Genomic DNA, 17,063 nt, shown 5'->3' with positions numbered 1-17,063 from the left:
AAAGGTGGAAATAAACACAATTTTTAAACACAAGAAAACTTAAATAAATTATAATGTTATGGTAGGGGAAATAGAAGATAGCCCCCAAGATTTCTTGTACCTTATAAATGTCCTGAAAACGCTTGGAGGCTGTCAATGCAATGGATCTTGCTCTCCTGAGTATGCTACCTATGTGACGCAGATTGACCATAAAATTGAGAGATCGTCCCGTGGGCATGGCCTAGTCATTTGAGCCCTTCAAAGTGGAGAGTTCTCTCCAGCAGATGAGTTCAAAGCACAACAGCTCAATGTACCATCTCTAGCTTGAGGACAGAGGCCTCATGTCAAGGAAGGCGGGTGGCCTTCAAGAGCGGCCCCCAGCTAAGACCCAGTAAAGAAATGAAGACGTCAGTCCTACACCCTCAAGGAACTGACCAGTAACAGCAAGACGTACAGTGTGGAAGCATTCTTCCCAGGGCTTCCAGACGAGAATTAAGCAAGGCTGACACTTTGCTTTTGGCCTTGGGCACAGAAGTGAGCAGCTGGAAAGAGGAGGGGGTGTGAGGAGTGGTCACAGTTCGAGCGGAGGTCGAGTGGGTGCAGGGCCGGGAAGAGCTGCTCAGACATAAAAGCAGAGGCACTGCCCAGCTTGCAAAGTGGTCCCAGACATGCAATGAAGTCCTCTGATTACAATCTGCTACACAGCAATAGAATACTAATGTAAATATAGTCACATAAAACATTTAATAGTGGTTAAATATATTTTCAGTAAAGTGAAAGAAAATTGACCAAATGTTTATGATTAAATGATTTTTTAAAAAAGAAACACACTCAAATATAGTCTATGATCATGGTTTTAATACTCATGTAGAGAAGACTACACGGAACATACATAAAAATGGCACTCAAGGTAGTACCTGGCAAAAAGACTGAATATTTCAAATTTCTTTTATATTTTCCTAATCCGATTTTTCCAAAAATGGGGTCACATTACTCAAAAAGCAGAAACAAAATCAGCAATACTCAAACAACTGCCAAGAACAAAGGATCTGGTTTTGAAGAGCTGCTAGAAGTGTTTCAGCTAGTTTACAAATAAGACGGAAAAGAACGCTTAGACAGGGCCGGGGATGTAGCTCCATTGTGCTGCACCTGCCTGGCAAGCCCAAGGTCCTGAATTCAATCCCTGGTGCGGGGAGGGGGCCGCTACACACATGCTTAGCATCCATATACTAAAATTATAAATTGAACTCTTGCTATGGAGTGAAAACAACTAAGCACAAGTCAAACACAATGGGACCGTTGTGCCTCTGACGTCATCAGGCCAGGCCTAGATGTGACACGGATTCTGAGGCCCACGCCTGGCCCAAGCCTGGCCTCTGCTGCTGTGGTGAACTCAGAGGACCTCACGGTATTAGCCTTGCTGTTAATCCTGCGAATGTAGTCCTTGGCAGGCTGCCTATCACATCCCTCTGTGAGGCCAAGAGGCTTCAGAGGTGGCAGTGACAAGGGATCACCGAGGGGACGCACTGAGGACGGGCACCCTCCCTCCACAGCACTCTGACCAGCTCTGCGTGGAGCCACAGAGGGAACCATTCGCCCACCCTGGGGACTGCCAGCCACTCTACTCGCATCATGAAATGAGAAAGCAGAGCAGGTTGAAAGGGAAATCCCAGGGCTGAAGGCCCAGGGTTATTCCTAATCCCAGAGCACCTCCCCATCTCTGGAGGCCCTACTTGCTTCAGAGAATGAGATGATAACTCTTCTGGGGCTCTCGAGATGAGTTATGGCGTATCTCTCCCCTCCCTTCCACGTTCCTCAGTGAGCAGTTGGCCCTCCTTTAAAGTCACCTTGAAGGCCTCGTCGTCATCAAATTAGCAGGCCGGTTCCACTTGACTTCTAAGTTTTCAAGGGTATCATTTGAAATGTTCCAAATTCAAGGTCAACTGGAAATAAAAGGTACAGCCTTCATGCTAACAGATGAAAGTTATGTGAAAAAGCAAAACAGGATTTGTCCCAGAGTAACTGACTAACTTCTCACCTTTCACATGTATTTCTGGGTCTGTTTTTTAATTTAAAAAGTGAGAATAATATTTGTGGTTGTAAATTTCACATTACAACATCCTGGATATGGCAAAGCCTATGGAATATCCCCTTCCCATGGGTCCACGTTCACACAGCACCTCACTGAGGAAGGCAGGGGTCTCGGGACAGAGGACGTTCCCAGCTCCAGCAGCACCCATGAGGGTGCACTGACTGGCCAGTTGGTTGGTTGGGTTTCAAAGACTGAAATTACCTACCAACAGGAGTACTTCCAAGAGCCTCTGTCCACAACCCAGAGCCACATCTCCTGGGTCACAGGGATGAGCTGCAAGAGCCAACAAACACAAAGCCAGCCACATGGCCGCCTCTCTCGCTGTGTGTTGCAGGGCTGGGATTTCCCCACTGGGAAACCAGTGAAACCAACAAGCTGGACAGGGCGGATGCACTTCACCTGATTTTCTTAGTGGTTACTCCAACAGCTCCGGAGGTACCTGGCTTTGCAGCCAACAACAGATCATGGCTGATACTCATGCTCCACTTCTCCCTCACCCACACCAATCTTCCTCAGAATGACGTCTATAGCAAGGAAGTAAATCAATATTGCACACAGAAGGAAAACTCTAGACATTGCTTTACATTTTTCTTGCCAGTTCCAAGTATTCTTAGCAACCAATTGTGAGATGACTTAATTTCCACAGCTAAAGGCCGCGTAATTCTTGGCTTTGTCTCACTTCTTCATGTCAGATTTTAAGAGTATGAACTGAAGATAAAACCTGCAAGGACTCTGCTAGTTCTTGCTATAGCTAAGAACCAGTTCAGAGGTGGAGAGACAGTCCCTGCCCATTATCAGGGTGGTGGTAAGGCTTCTACTCACCCAAGGAAAGTCTTCTGTAGAAACTTCCAGCATGGTTTGTGTGGCCTAAGTACCATAGAGTCTTCCTCTGACATTTGAAATGAGTTTGACTTCCTTTGTTTCTCTAGAGACAAATAATTATACTTCAAACCATTGTTAATTATTTCAATTTTTTGTTTTGTTTCTGTCATAGTTCTTACTTTGAAAGTAGCAGGTTTGGTTTTATTGTGCTTCTGGGACAAGTCAGAAGATCCACGTGCTTCAGCAAATTTCTCAAACGTGAGATTTACTAATTGCAGCTATTTTAATCCATGTCCATGTGCCATACTGTCCTCTCGGCCACGTTCGAGGCTGCTTTATGTCTCAATCTGCATGCTTGGAATATCCAGCTGCAGGACAGCTAAGATTCAGAGCACTGAGGGGGGAAAAATAAACGTTTCTTACTCGTAGCAGAAACAACAGCCAATCCTAGAAACAAAGTCTGAGCTTTCTCGCACTTGGAACATGCAGTTCCAGCTTTCTCTTTAAGACATTTCTGAGACCAAAAGCAGCTAAAAAGCCGATTGTTTGCAGATATTTTTAAGACTAAATAAAAAGAGGTACACAGTTTTCACAATATCTACATTTAGGGCACAAATTTAATTTTTTTCTGGCAAAAAATGTTAAAGTTAGAAAAGAGGAGTACTTTTGTTGTAATCAAAAAGTAAGTATGACGGCTGAGGATTTAGCTCAGTGGCACTGCACTTGCCTCCCAAGTGCAAGGTCCTAAGTTCAATCCCCAGTACCAAAAAACAAACAAATAAACAAACAAAAAAGTACGAGATTTGACTAAGATGGCCTAGCAGCGAAGTTCTGCAATAAAATTTGTACAGAGACAAAAGTTTCCTGCCTCCTAGTTCCTTCTGCAAAGACTATTTACTTCAGTCTGCTCAGACTTACTAAAGCAAACACTTTTTTTAACAACACTACATCTAGAAAAAAGCAGGGATTGCTTCCATCAATCTGTACAATTCTATGTTCTACCATAAGCCAGGGGTCTTAAACAATTGAGCAATAATAACTGAAGAGAAGGTTTTGCTTCAGTAATTGTTTCTTTTCCTGAGCAAAGCAATACTGAGAAAAAATACAAAGCACAATTTTAGAAAAAAAAATCTATGCTTTCTGTAAGTATTTTGCTGCTAAAGGAAAATAACGTAATAGTCTAAGAAAATTTGAATAGATTCCTGAAGTTTCACTGCCACAAATTTAAGAGGTCTTAAAATTCTATGCACAAATTTACATTAAACATTATGACTTGCATCTGAGACAAGGGAGTAGGGTGTAAAAGAAAACCATGCTCCCAGCCAACTAAGTTATTAAATTTTTTCTTTTTATAAACAAAATAATTAGACTCAATATACTGAGTTAAAACTCAAGAGCCATAGGTAATCTAAAAATGTCAATTGTTCTTTTTTATCCAGAGTAACCCTAAATACCACCCCTTGTGAATAAATAGAAGTTTTATGATTTAATAATAAGAGACCACTCCAGAGCACCTTAGGTCAAAATATAAAGTGAGAATTGTAAATTATGAAATTATACACTACAGTACATTAAAGTAGCAACCCAGGATCACCTTACAGCAAAGAAAAGAGAAACGTCTCCAAGAGCTGAGAAGCTGTGGACAAGTCCATGTGTGACTTAGCATATAATTGTGACAAGGCAATGCTCATTCACTCACGCAGAAAAAGCTCAAAAAGCCACCGATTATTAGCTAAGGCCGAGTGGGGAACCTAGACTTCTATCTTTGTCCAGATACAAGACTCCACCTCCCTCCCCAATGCAGGGAGTATCTGAGAAGACTCAGTCAGTGACGAGTGGGAAGCCAAACCTTCAGCATCGCCAGGAGTAACAAGACATCCCCTCTCCTCTTCCCCCAGCAGAAATCGCTGGACAGCCGTAAACAGGTGCTGCTCCCAGCTTCACCTGTGAAATGTCAGTGGGGTCAGAAGTGGGAAGCTGCAACTTTCACCCCCCTCGTGGTAGCAGTATTCGATACTTCCTTCTTACCCTACCAGCACGGTCAGAGGAGATGTGTACAACAGACATCTTTAATATACAAGATCCAGACTCGCATAGCACAATACCACAAATTTCAAGGATACAGTCAAAAATCACATGACACACACACACACAAACACACTCAAAGGAAAATCTCGGGCCAGTTGGAGGGTCCCCACCCACGTGGAATGTGCTGATCCAGCCCGCGCCCCAGCAGCAATCCATTGGATCCCCCCTCCCCTGCTCCTCTGGCCTCTAGGCTGTACCGCCATCTGGTTCCACACTACAAAGACACAGAGGACACCGGACCACCAGACAACTGTACTTGGTAAGTTGGAGCAATCATCACCTCCCAATGGAATCGGGACTATCTTCAGGGGAAGCGCAGCTGGAACCTGCAGTACAACCCTGCCGAGTTCAAACCGGCAGGACAGGGAGCTCAACTTGAGACTTGCAGCCAGAAATCTGCCTGAATCTCACGGGTCTGCGACTGGCTTGCTGAGACTCATTGACTTATATATGCACCCTGGGGCCCACATTGTCTATTGTGACAGCAAAGACATACCCTGAAGGAGGCCCTTCATTTTCATTTTTATTTTTTAATTCCAAAATTAGTATTATTGGGGAGTTTTTCCTCTTTTTTTTCCTCTTACCTTTTGCTCTTTGCAAATTTTTGTTTTTCTCTCGTTTTTCTTCTTTCTTTTCTCTTTCCTTATGCTCTCTCTCTTACACTTAACACTCTTGCTGTCCCATATTATCTTCCTTTTTGTCCCTGTTCTGGCCCTCATTTGGAGTTCTTGACTTTTCTTTTATTCTCTTTTTCCTTCTCGCCTGTGTCCTCTGGCCGCACTGATAACCCTCCCCTATTCTTCTACCTATCTGACACTCCTCCCCAACTCCTTCTAACTCCCCATCCCAAAGGGTAAAGTTGATATATTGAAGAGTTTATTCAGTATAAACATAGGTTGGGTTGGTCCTCGACTTTGATTTAATTCACACAGTTAAAGGTGATAGATTAATAACTGCCACAAAACGTCATTTTTTAAGATGTACTTGATGCAATGGTGTTGCTGATTGTATCACTTGGGCTAAAGTGTTATTATCGATCTAGTCAGTGATCCTTCTTAGTATAATGAAAATGAGATAGCCTCAGAGTCATCAGAGACTCAAAACTTAAAGACCAGCTATATCTGGAAGACACCTCTGAGAAGCAATCATTCCAAAAGGGTTCTAAATACAAGCAACAAAGATACTTACAATAAGCAATTTCAAACTATCATCCCAGGAGTTAAACCAAGGACAGTACCAAAAACAAAAATGAGAAGACATTTAAGCAAGGCACAAACTCAGACTTCCACCCCACCAAGGGTAAACCCCAGGGGAAATAAGGTGGAAAAGTCTGATAACCAACCACCTGAACACCCTGAACTGATAGCACAGGAAGTAACAAAGCAGATGAATAAGGCCCTAGAAAAATTCAAAGCAGAAATAATCTCCCAGATATCTGCAGAGATGGTGAGCAGAGTGAAAGACATGATTAGAAGTGCTAGAACGGAAACAGATAAAAAAAAATAGATGAGCTCAGAAACATGCTAAAAGCCATGAATACCCAGCATAAGAAAGAAATGGAAACCATGATCGCCCAACATAAGAAAGAAATGGAATCCATGAAACAGATTCAAACAGATATTCAGGAGATTAAAAACTCCACTGAAAGTATCCACAGCAGATTAAGAGAATCTGAAGATAGAATATCAGATATAGAAGACAGGGTCGCAGTTAAAGGCCATGAAAACAGAAATTTCTTAAAAATAGTAAGGGACCATGAGAAATCAATCCAACAGCTGCTAGATGATGCAAAGAAGAATAACATAACACTGATAGGAGTCCATGAAAAAACAGGAAAAAGCACAATTGACATAAAAAAACTGGTCCACAGAAGTAATAATGGAAAACTTCCCAGACAGAGGTAGAGAATTGGACATACAGGTAAGTGAAGCATATAGAATTCCAACTAGCCATGATCAAAAAAAATCTACATCTAGATATATAATAGTCAAGATCCCAGAAACCCAACAGAAGAACAAAATCCTACAAGCAGTTAGAGAAAAGAAATCACCTACAAAGGAAAGCTCATCAGAATCACAGCAGACTTCTCAACATAAACCCTCAAGTCAAGGAGAGCCTGGAGTGAAGTATTTCAAGCCCTAAAAGAAAATAACTTCCAACCTAGACTGTTGTACCCTGCACAATTACCTTTCAAAATCAATGGGGAAATTAGATACTTCCATGACAAAGAACACCTGAGAAATTTCATGAACACCAAACCAGCACTACAAGCAATTCTAAACAATATCCAAGAAAATGACAATGAAGGTCACAACTCCATGAGGCCCAACAGAGGGAAGTCACCAGGCAAGACAAGAAACTAAAGAGAAAGGGGGAAAAAAAAAAGAAATAAAAGAGCCAACAAAAGTAAAACATCATGACAAGGATGAATCAATATCTATCAATTATAACCATCAATGTTAATGGCCTCAATTCACCAATCAAAAGAAAGAAATAGGTTGACAGAATGGATTAAGAAGCAAAATTCAACAATATGCTATATACAAGAAACACACCTAACTCAAAAAGAAACTCATAGACTGAAAGTAAAAGGATGGAAAACAGTTCTCCATGTCACAGGAACCCAGAAAAAAGCAGGGATAGCAATCATATTTGCAAACAAAGATTTCAAACCGAAACTAATTAAGAGAGACAAAGATGGTCACTACATCCTCGTGAAGGGAACAATCCAAGAGGAAGAGATGACAATCCCAAATATATATGCACCAAATACGAATGCCCCCAACTATACAAAACAAATATTAATGGACATGAAAAACAAATACACACTAACACAATTATAGTGGGGTAACTCAATACCCCACTATCACAAATAGACTGATCATCTAGACAAAAAGTTAACAAGGAAATTCTAGAACTGAACCAAGTTACTGAACAAATGGACTTAATACATGTTTACAGAGTGTTCCACCCCACAAAATCAGAATACACACTCTTTTTGGCTGCACACGGGTCATTCTCCAGAACAGACCACATGCTAGCTCATAGGACATGTTTAAGCAAATGTAAAAGAACTGCAGTTACACCCTGTATTTTATCAGACCATAGTACAATAAAATTGGAGATCAATAACATAAGAAACCAAAAAAATCCCTAAAAACACATGGAAACTGAATAATACCCTCTTATTCAACCAATGGGTCACAGAAGAAATTAAAGAAGAAATTAAACAGTTTCTACAAATAAATGAAAAGGCCACTACAACATGCAGGAATCTATGGAACACAATGAAAGCAGTTCTACATGGAAAATTCATAGCAGTGAATCCCCATATTAGGAAAACAGAGAAAATTCAGATAAATAACCTAATGCAGAACCTCAAGCTCCTACAAAAAGAAGAGTAAAACAAATCCAAAGCTCGTACAAGAGAGGCAATTATAAAGATCAGAGAAGAAATCAATGCAATGGAGACTAAGAGAACAATACAAAAAAATCAATAAATCAAAGAGTTGGTTTTTTGAAAGAATAAATAAAATCAATAAACCTTTAGCCAACCTTATCAAAAAAAGGAAAGAAAAGGCGCAAAGTCACAACAGATCCAACGCAAATCCAGAAGATCATCAATACCTACTTTGAGAACCTGTATTCCAATAAAATGGAAAACACAGAAGAAATGGACAGATTCCTAGATACATACAAACTGCCAAATTTAAATGAAGAAGATATAGAAATTCTAAACACTCCAATTACAATGAGTGAAACTGAAAATGTAATAAAATATTTACCAACAAAGAAAAGCCTAGGTCCTGATGGCTTCACTGCTGAATTCTACAAGACATTTAAAGAACTATCGCCATTATTCTTTAACTCATCAAGGAAATTAAAAGGGAAGCAAGGCTTCCAAATTCATTCCTGGAAGCAAGTGTTACTTTGATTCCAAAACCAGGGAAAAACCCAACCCAAAAAGAGAACTACAGGCCAATTTCCCTGATGAACATAAATGCAAAAATCCTCAACAAGATACTGGAAATCAGAATACAGAGGGTCATCAAGAAGATCATACACCCTGACCAAGTGGGATTTATGCCAGGGATGCAAGGATGGTTCAACATTCGTAAATCAATAAATGTAATACACTATATTAACAGAGTCAAGGACAAAAACCACATGAACTTCTCAATAGATGCAGAAAAGGCATTGGACAAAATCCAACACCCATTCATGATAAAAGCCCTATAGAAAATTGGAATAGAAGGTCTTTATCTCAAACTGATTAAGGCTATCTATGAAAAACCAACAGCCAACATCATACAAAATGGTCAAAAACTGAAAACTTTCACACTAAAATCAGGAACAAGACAAGGATGCCCACTATCACCACTCCTCTTCAATATAGTTCTGGAAACATTAGCCACAGCACTTAGAAAAGAGAAAGAAATAAAAGGAATAAAGATAGGAAAGGAAGAAGTTAAACTGTCATTATCTGCTGATGATATGATACTTTATATAGAAGACCCAAAAACCTTGGCCAAAAGACTTCTAGACTTAATTGACAGATTCAGTAGAGTAGCTGGATACAAGTTCAACACTTAAAAAACAATATCCTTCTTTTACACAAATAACAGACTCCCTGAGAAATTAGGGAAAGAATTCCTTTTACAAGAGCATCAAAAAAAAATGAAATATCTAGGAATCAATCTAACAAAGGAACCAAAAGACCTCTATACTGAAAACTACAGCACTCTGAAAAAGGAGATTGAAGAGGATATAAGAAAATGGAAAGACATCCCTTGCTCCTAGGTAGGAAGAACCAATATAGTGAAAATGGCCATACTTCCAAAACTACTATATAGATTTAATGCAATGCTGATTGAAATTCCAACAATATACTTCACAGAACTGAGAAAACAATCCAAAAATTCATTTGGAATGAGAAGAGACCTAGAACAGCAAAAGCAATTCTAAGCAACAGAGACATGGCTGGGGGTATCACAATACCCAACTTGAAACTATACTGCAAAGCTACTGTGATAAAAACAGCATGGTACTGGCAAAAGAACACAACTGAGGATCAGTGGAATAGATTAGAAGATGCAGAAGCAACTCCAGACATACTCAGCCACCTCATCTTTGACAAAGGAGCCAACCAACATCATTGGAGGAAAGATAGCCTATTTAATAAATGGTGTCAGAAAAACTGGATTTCAACCTGCCAAAGATTAAAACTAGACCCATATCTATCACCATGCACTAAACTAAGATGGAAGTGGATTAAAGATCTAAATATTAAGACAGAAACACTAAACTTGCTGGAAGATAAGTTAGGTAGAACTCTTGAAGACATTGGCATAGGAAAAGACTTTATGAACAAATCTTCAGTAGCACGGGAACTAGCAGAAAGAATCAACAACTGGGAGCTCATCTTATTAAAAAGCTTCTGCACTGCAAGAGAAACCACCAACAGAGCTAACAGACAGCCTACAATATGGGAAAAGATTTTTAGCAGCTGTACCTCAGACAAAGGACTACTATCTAGAATACATAAAGAATTGAAAAAAATCAGACCCCCCAAATTCAAAGACCCAGCTCAAAAATGGGCACCTGACATGAACAGACATTTCTCAGAAAAAGTAAAAGCAGCAAACAAATATATGAAAAAATGTTAAACATCACTGGTCATTCAAGAGATGCAGATGAAAACAGCACTGAGATTCCACCCAACCCTAGAAAGAATGGCTGCCACCAAGAAATCAAACAATAACAAATGCTGGCAGGGGTGTGGGGAGAAAGGACCCCTTCTCCATTCCTGATGGCAGTGTAGACTGGTGCAACCACTGTGAAAATCAGTATGGAGATACCTCAAAGAACTAGGGTTAGAGGTCCCATTTGACCCAGCTATTCCTCTACTGGGTATCTTCCCAAAAGAATTAAAAGAATCATACCACAGTGATATATGTGCACCCATGTTCATAGAGGCACAGTTTGTAATAGCTAAAGCTTGGAAACAGCCCAAGTGCCCATCAACTGGAAATTAGATAAAGAAAATGTGGGGTTTTTTATAAAATGGAGTACCACTCAGCCATAAAGAATGAAAAACTAGAGTCATTTATAGCTCAATGGATGGATATTGAGGCCATACTCTCAAGTGAAATAAGTAGGACACACATGTGTAAATGCCAAATAGTTTCTCTGGTGTGAGAAACTGATAGTGTAAACAAGGATTAAAATGATTAAAATGAGTAAGTGATAATTTGAAATAGGAAAAAAGGTCCAAAGATGAAGGGGTGAAGGGAGGGGAACAGGAAAGGAGGGAAAGGAAAAATTATGAGAAAAGAAAAAACATGAAAATGATGTCTATGTAAATAGGTAAGGGAGGAGGGGGTGAAGTGAGGACAGGTAATGGGGAAAAAATAAGAACCATGACACATCATGTACAGGTACAAGCACCCAATGATAAATGTAAACAAACTGCATACCTTAAATGTACCAAGAAAAGAACTTACAAAAAATAAATAAATAACGTTCAGTTCCTTCTCAGAAAAAAAAAAAAAAGAAAAGAAGAAAATCTCAGTTTGAAAGAAAAAAGAGAATCAACAAATGGCAATGAGAAGATGAGACAGGCATTAGAATTACTGACAAGAATTTTAAAGCAGATATCATAAAAATGCTTCAAAAAGCAATTACAAACTCTTAAAACAAAGGAAAAATAGAAAATCTTGGCAAAGAAATAGAATATATAAAGAAGAATAACTATATGGACATTTCAGAACCCTAGAAAAATTACAATAATTAAATGTTCAAAAAACTCCAATGGATGAGCCCAATAGCAAAATGGAGAAAAAGAGGAAAGAATCAGAGAATTGCATGACAGAATAAGGGGAAATACCCAGTCTAAACAAGGGAAAATAGAGTGAAAAATATACAGGACCCCAGAAACCGGGGACTTCAACAAAGTTCTAATGTTTGTATCACCGACCTCTAAGAAGTAGAGGGAAAAGACACTGGAGGTGCCTGCTTTGTGGCCAACAGATCATGGCTGATATCTGAAAAAATAATGGCTGACAATGTTCAAATATGGAAAAAGCTTACAATTATCAAGAATCTAAGAAAATCCCAGAGGATAAATTCAAAGAAAACCACACCAAGAACCATCATAAAGGAGCCTGAAAAAATTAAAGGTCAAGAAAATATCATGAAAGCAGCAAAACTAAAAGTCACCTCTTACATGGATAAGGGAAGAGCAGCAATTCAGGGACAGTGAATCTCTCATCAGAAACAAGGCTGCCTGCAGGGTGGCATCACTCTCCAGTGCCAGAAGAAAGTGGCTGCCAACACCAAACCTCGTGTGTGCAGTCTGGAAGTTACGGTCAAATGTCTCGGAGAAAAAGAGTTACAAGGAGCCTGAGGGGTCACTGTCACTGACTATGTAAGAAAGCTCTGCAAGTATTCTTTGTGTTGTTCTTTCACTTTGTACGCTTACAAGTTTTCATTTTCAGAGGCTGGAAGGATTGATGGATGGATGGATATTATCTTCCAAAAGCCCCTTCCTGAACACAGAGGACTTTTGAGGGACATTTTAGATTAAAACTATGGCATTCCACCACTGGCCCCCAAAAGGCTCATGCCCATGTCACTGTGTAAAATGCATCTGGTTCATCTCTGAGAGTCACTAATATCTCAACAATTTCAGCACTGTCTAAAAGTCAAGTTCAAGGCTTCCTGTGAGACTCAAGACAAATGCTTAGCTGTGAGCCCCTGTAAAGACAAAAAGAAAGTTAAATACTTCCAGCATCCAACGTCACAGGGTAAACTGGCCTAGTGCAAAAGGGGGCATAGAAAAGAAGTGAACAAATGTCCAGAAATCCAGCAGGAAAAACATTATATCCCATAGCTCCATGTTCAGAGCCCAGAACATGTAGGGGTCACATGTGTGCTCCTACAGTCTTGCTGGTGGTAGCCTACATGGCATCTCCCTTTGCCTGGTCTGCTCAGCAGACACCCCACATTTCTGGTACCTCAAACTTCCTGGGGTCTCCACTGCACTTTGTTTTATTCTCACAGATTTACACACTGCCTTCTCAGAGACAAACTGCCTGACCTCCTAGGCTATCCTTTTAAATCTGAGTGGAATCCTCCACGAGCCCACAACTCTAGCATTTTGCATGCTTAAACAACCAGCACTGTGTGAATGATTCCAAGTTTTGCTACCAGCTCCAGCAGTAATCCAGCCTTTTCTCCCTGGCCCCTGTTAACCAAGGTCACCACAGTCTCTCAATCCCTGGATGGCTGAACTTGAAAACACTCTTTCCTAAGTGGCCCTGAGTTAGCAGGGTATCCTAGGGTTCTCTTCTTAAAGCAAAGTCTCTTAAAGGACTTTATCATTTTATACCCCTGAATGTGTTGGGCGGGGTTTGGGCAATTTCTGAGATGCCCTCAAAGCATCTTTTCCATTGTTTGGGTATAAAGTACACGGTTTTTTTTCTAATTGTGCTTATCTTTTTAGGAATCACACTCTCCTTGACCCTGATTTTACATACATTTCCTTTCTGGCCAAGGGCAAAAAATTTAACACTCTGCTCTTTTCCCATTGATTCTCACTTCAGATCTGGCTAAAAGCTGCCAGAAGAACCCATGCCACAGCCTGAATGCTGGGCTGCCTTGAAATTTCCTCTACCAGATTAAATAGTGTACCAACTTTAAATTTAGCCTTATACAAAGTTTTAGAACCTAGCCAAAATATCAACAAAGTATTTACCAAAATGAAACATATAGGCCCTCCAATACAGTGCTCATTCACAACTGAAACCTCATGAGCTGATCTTTACTATACACACTCCTATTAGCACTCTGGTTTTCTGAGCTCCAATACTGTCCATCAAGCACTGCTTACAACATTCTAGGGCTTCTCTAGACAGTACTTCCAAACTTTTCCAAACTTCTCCCACAAAACAGTTCCAAAAGCTTCTGATCCTTATAACCATGTGCAGTCACAGCAATGACCCCATTGTTGGTACCAATTTTCTGTATCAATCATTTCCCATCACTGGGACAAAATATCTGATACTTTCAATTTAAAAGCAAAGACATTTATTTTGGCTCATGGTTTTAGAGGGTCCCTTCCATTCATGAGTGGTTGGCCCTAAGGCAGAAAGAACATGGCAGAAGAGCTTAGAAAAAGGAAAGCAATTCAACCTGTGGTAGCCAGGAAGCAAAATGGGAGAGAGAAAAGGAGAGAAGCAGCCAGGGATAAGACTTCTGTGGCCTTCCAAATTACGCTCCCACCCACCAACTCTTCTGAGCAGGCCCCTTCCTAATAGCATATGCTCTGGCTTGTGTCTAGATGTCCCCACCAAAGCCTCATGCAGTCATGGGTGGGGCTTTCCAGAGGTGGCTGGATCTAGAGTATGTGCTACTGGGATCAAGGGTGTGTGATTACTAATTAGTCCATGGATTGGTTTGGTATAGTTCTGGATAGGATTAAAGTTGCCCCACCCTGGGTGTGAGTGCTACCCGCCCTGGATAAAATATAAGGGACAGGAAGAGGTCATCACTTGCTACTTCAGTGCCTGTTGCCTTCTGCGTCCCCTGCTTTGCCACATATTGTTTCTCTCTACCACACACTGATGCCTCTCTGCCATGCCACCCTGCCTTAGAACCAGTCAACTATAGACTGAAACCTCTACACACTGAAACCTCTACAAACCTCTACAAGGTTTGAGCTGAACAAACCCTTCCTCCTTTAACTTTGGGTGTCGGTATTTTTTCTCAGCAACAAAAAAAGTAACTAAGACAGCATATTCAGCTATGAATTTATCAATGGATAAATACACTGATGAGTATATCTCCCCCATGATTTAATTACCTTCCAAACACCCCACCTCTGAATACATGATAATTGTGGGAAACACTTTAGATCTAAACTCTAACTACAGACTGGCAATACTGTCATTTGTATAGACTAAAGCATCAGTTATGAATCAACAAAGATATAAAAAAGTTCATATAGGATATAAAACTTATAATTAAAATATAGATCTTATTAATTCACAAATTTCTCTAACAGTTGATGAGAACTCTTCTAGTTTCTGCCACCATCTTAGAGTGTTCCCTCAAATATTTCAGGGTTAAATGACCTCTCCAATGACATGGCCATAGACTATCCTGATAGTTTCAGTATACCTGCTCTGGTTCTTGGCCTGCTGCAGACCTGTAGGAGGTGCTGTGCGTGCTTCGATATACAAGGCAATTCTGAGCTCGAAATGCACAAATACATCCAGCTCTCCACCCAAGTTAACACACCAATGACCCAAGTAAAACTCATTTAAGGTAGGGCCCGAATTCTCTAGAAGCTTCTTTTTTCTTTTTGATCATTAGAAAAGATTCTAGCCATTCCTGGCCCATCTCTGCTTTCTTCTACATCCTTATATCACGATTTACCTACAGGCTCCAAGTACATAATACCTTCCCGCAAAGGATAGAAAACATGCCCTTATCACGACAAAAACCCCTTATCTTATCTCACTAGTAAAACAGCAATCAAACCAAATATTTACAATGAATTTATTGCATTTTATACATCCCCAGAGATAACTGAGCTGCTGAGAACCTGTTTACTATTTGGAAAAGAGACACAAAACTCTCAGTCCCTTCATCCATCCATCCATGCCACTTTCCTGTGTTAGTCATGTACTGTCATCACTGGACCTAGAACTAGCAGTGTATAGGAAGAATGTCTGAGAATGTTAGCAAATGGAGAGAACTAAGGACACCTGGGGACAGGAAGGTTTCTGCAGACACCTCCATGTAATACCTTGTGTGACTGCCTTTTTTCCTCATGCAAGGGTGAACCTGTGCAAGGCCAAGAAAGCACAAATCCACGGAAGGCTTGTCTTACACTCTGCGGCTGGGTGTTTGAGCACCTATGTACTCAGCAGTCACATTCGCCCTGTAGACACAGAGCCCTCCCCCCACCCCACCCCTCAGTCTGCCCCAGGGTGCCCCTCCTCCTGGAGCATATCCACAACTGGTCACGAGTGGGCTCCTCCGAGCCTTGACTACTTCCCCAACCAAACAGAATTTGCAAACTCATTAATCCACTGGAACTGAAAAAGGCTTCTTTCACATTTCCCCAGAAGCTTCAAGAAGAGAGACCAGCGGTCCAAGAGATCTTCTCCCTCTCTCGCCCCCTTCAGCGTCCCTGCCTTAGGACAGGTGAATACGGGAAGTCTCTGGGAAAGGAGGCAGCTTGGGAGGCAGGCCACTGCAGGGTGCTGAGAGAAGCATCTCTGAGAGTACTCTTCACGGTGCTGCGTAAACACCAGAATTGTTGCGACACATTAAGTCTCAGCTCTTGGTTCATGTAACAAAAAACGTGTTCGACCTCGAGCTCCATACCACCTGAGTGAGGAAGTGGAAAGAGCGTTACCTCCACCGCAGGAAGAAAACGCAGGCGCAGACAAGCGCAGGGACTGCCCAAAGCTGTGCGATCCAGGAAAAGCGACAACTTGTCTCCTGGCCCTTCGTCCCAAAGTCGCCACTTCCAGTCCTTTGCTGCTGCGCTAGTACCTCGCCGTCCGCAGTGGATGCTGCATCTGAAACGTGCGAAGCGAGCCTGTCTGGCTGTACCGGCGGCTAGGCGGAAGCAGGGGAGGCCAAGGCGGCCCCTAGAGCTCCTGGGCCTCGGCAGCGCGGGCCGCGGGCGCTTCCGGATCCGGAGCGGGCTGCGCGCCCCGGAGACTGGGACTTCCGTCCGGCCGGGCGCCCTCGGCCGAGTGTCTCCAGCCTGCCTTCGCCTTGAGCCACCCCTTCTCTGTGTATGACTCCGAGTTCGCCCAGCCCAATGGCTGGAGGTGGGGCCAGGCCTAAGCAACTCAGAACATGCAACCCCTAAGCCGGAAGCCCGCACCGCAGCCACCCCGACCAGAAAGGATGGCGGCCAGCCCTTTCTGCGCCTGCGTGCGGAGCGTGCGCGGTGGGCGGGGCGGGCGGGGCGGGGCCCTGCCAGCCTGGACCCCCTACGGGGCGGGGCTGGGAGGAGCAGCGCCGGTCACCACGCCCCCGCGAGGGCACCTGCCCGCTTCCG

The 17,063-nt window shown here is 41.9% G+C and overlaps 1 long non-coding RNA gene across 4 annotated transcripts; it reads right to left on the bottom strand.

Annotated features, from left to right (window-relative positions):
* Window positions 1-817: 817 nt before the first annotated feature.
* Window positions 818-17,057, bottom strand: LOC101720360 (uncharacterized). 4 transcript variants are annotated; one of them, XR_015453254.1, is made up of 4 exons: window positions 15,792-17,057; window positions 4,743-4,837; window positions 3,073-3,287; window positions 818-2,996 (listed from the first exon to the last, which is right to left on the bottom strand). It is a non-coding gene; the product is annotated as an uncharacterized LOC101720360 (long non-coding RNA). The 4 variants fall into 4 exon arrangements; XR_002392768.2 differs by having other exon boundaries at window positions 818-3,287; XR_015453253.1 differs by having other exon boundaries at window positions 818-3,287; window positions 4,743-17,057.
* Between the last annotated feature and the right edge of the window lie 6 nt (window positions 17,058-17,063).

Source organism: Heterocephalus glaber, unplaced genomic scaffold, assembly GCF_053883595.1.
Source record: "Heterocephalus glaber isolate CG9 unplaced genomic scaffold, H.glaber_assembly_v1.0 deba00001457, whole genome shotgun sequence".
Taxonomy (NCBI): domain Eukaryota; kingdom Metazoa; phylum Chordata; class Mammalia; order Rodentia; family Bathyergidae; genus Heterocephalus; species Heterocephalus glaber.
The sequence above is the reverse complement of the archived record's forward strand: the minus strand, read 5'-3'. Positions and strand labels throughout refer to the sequence as shown.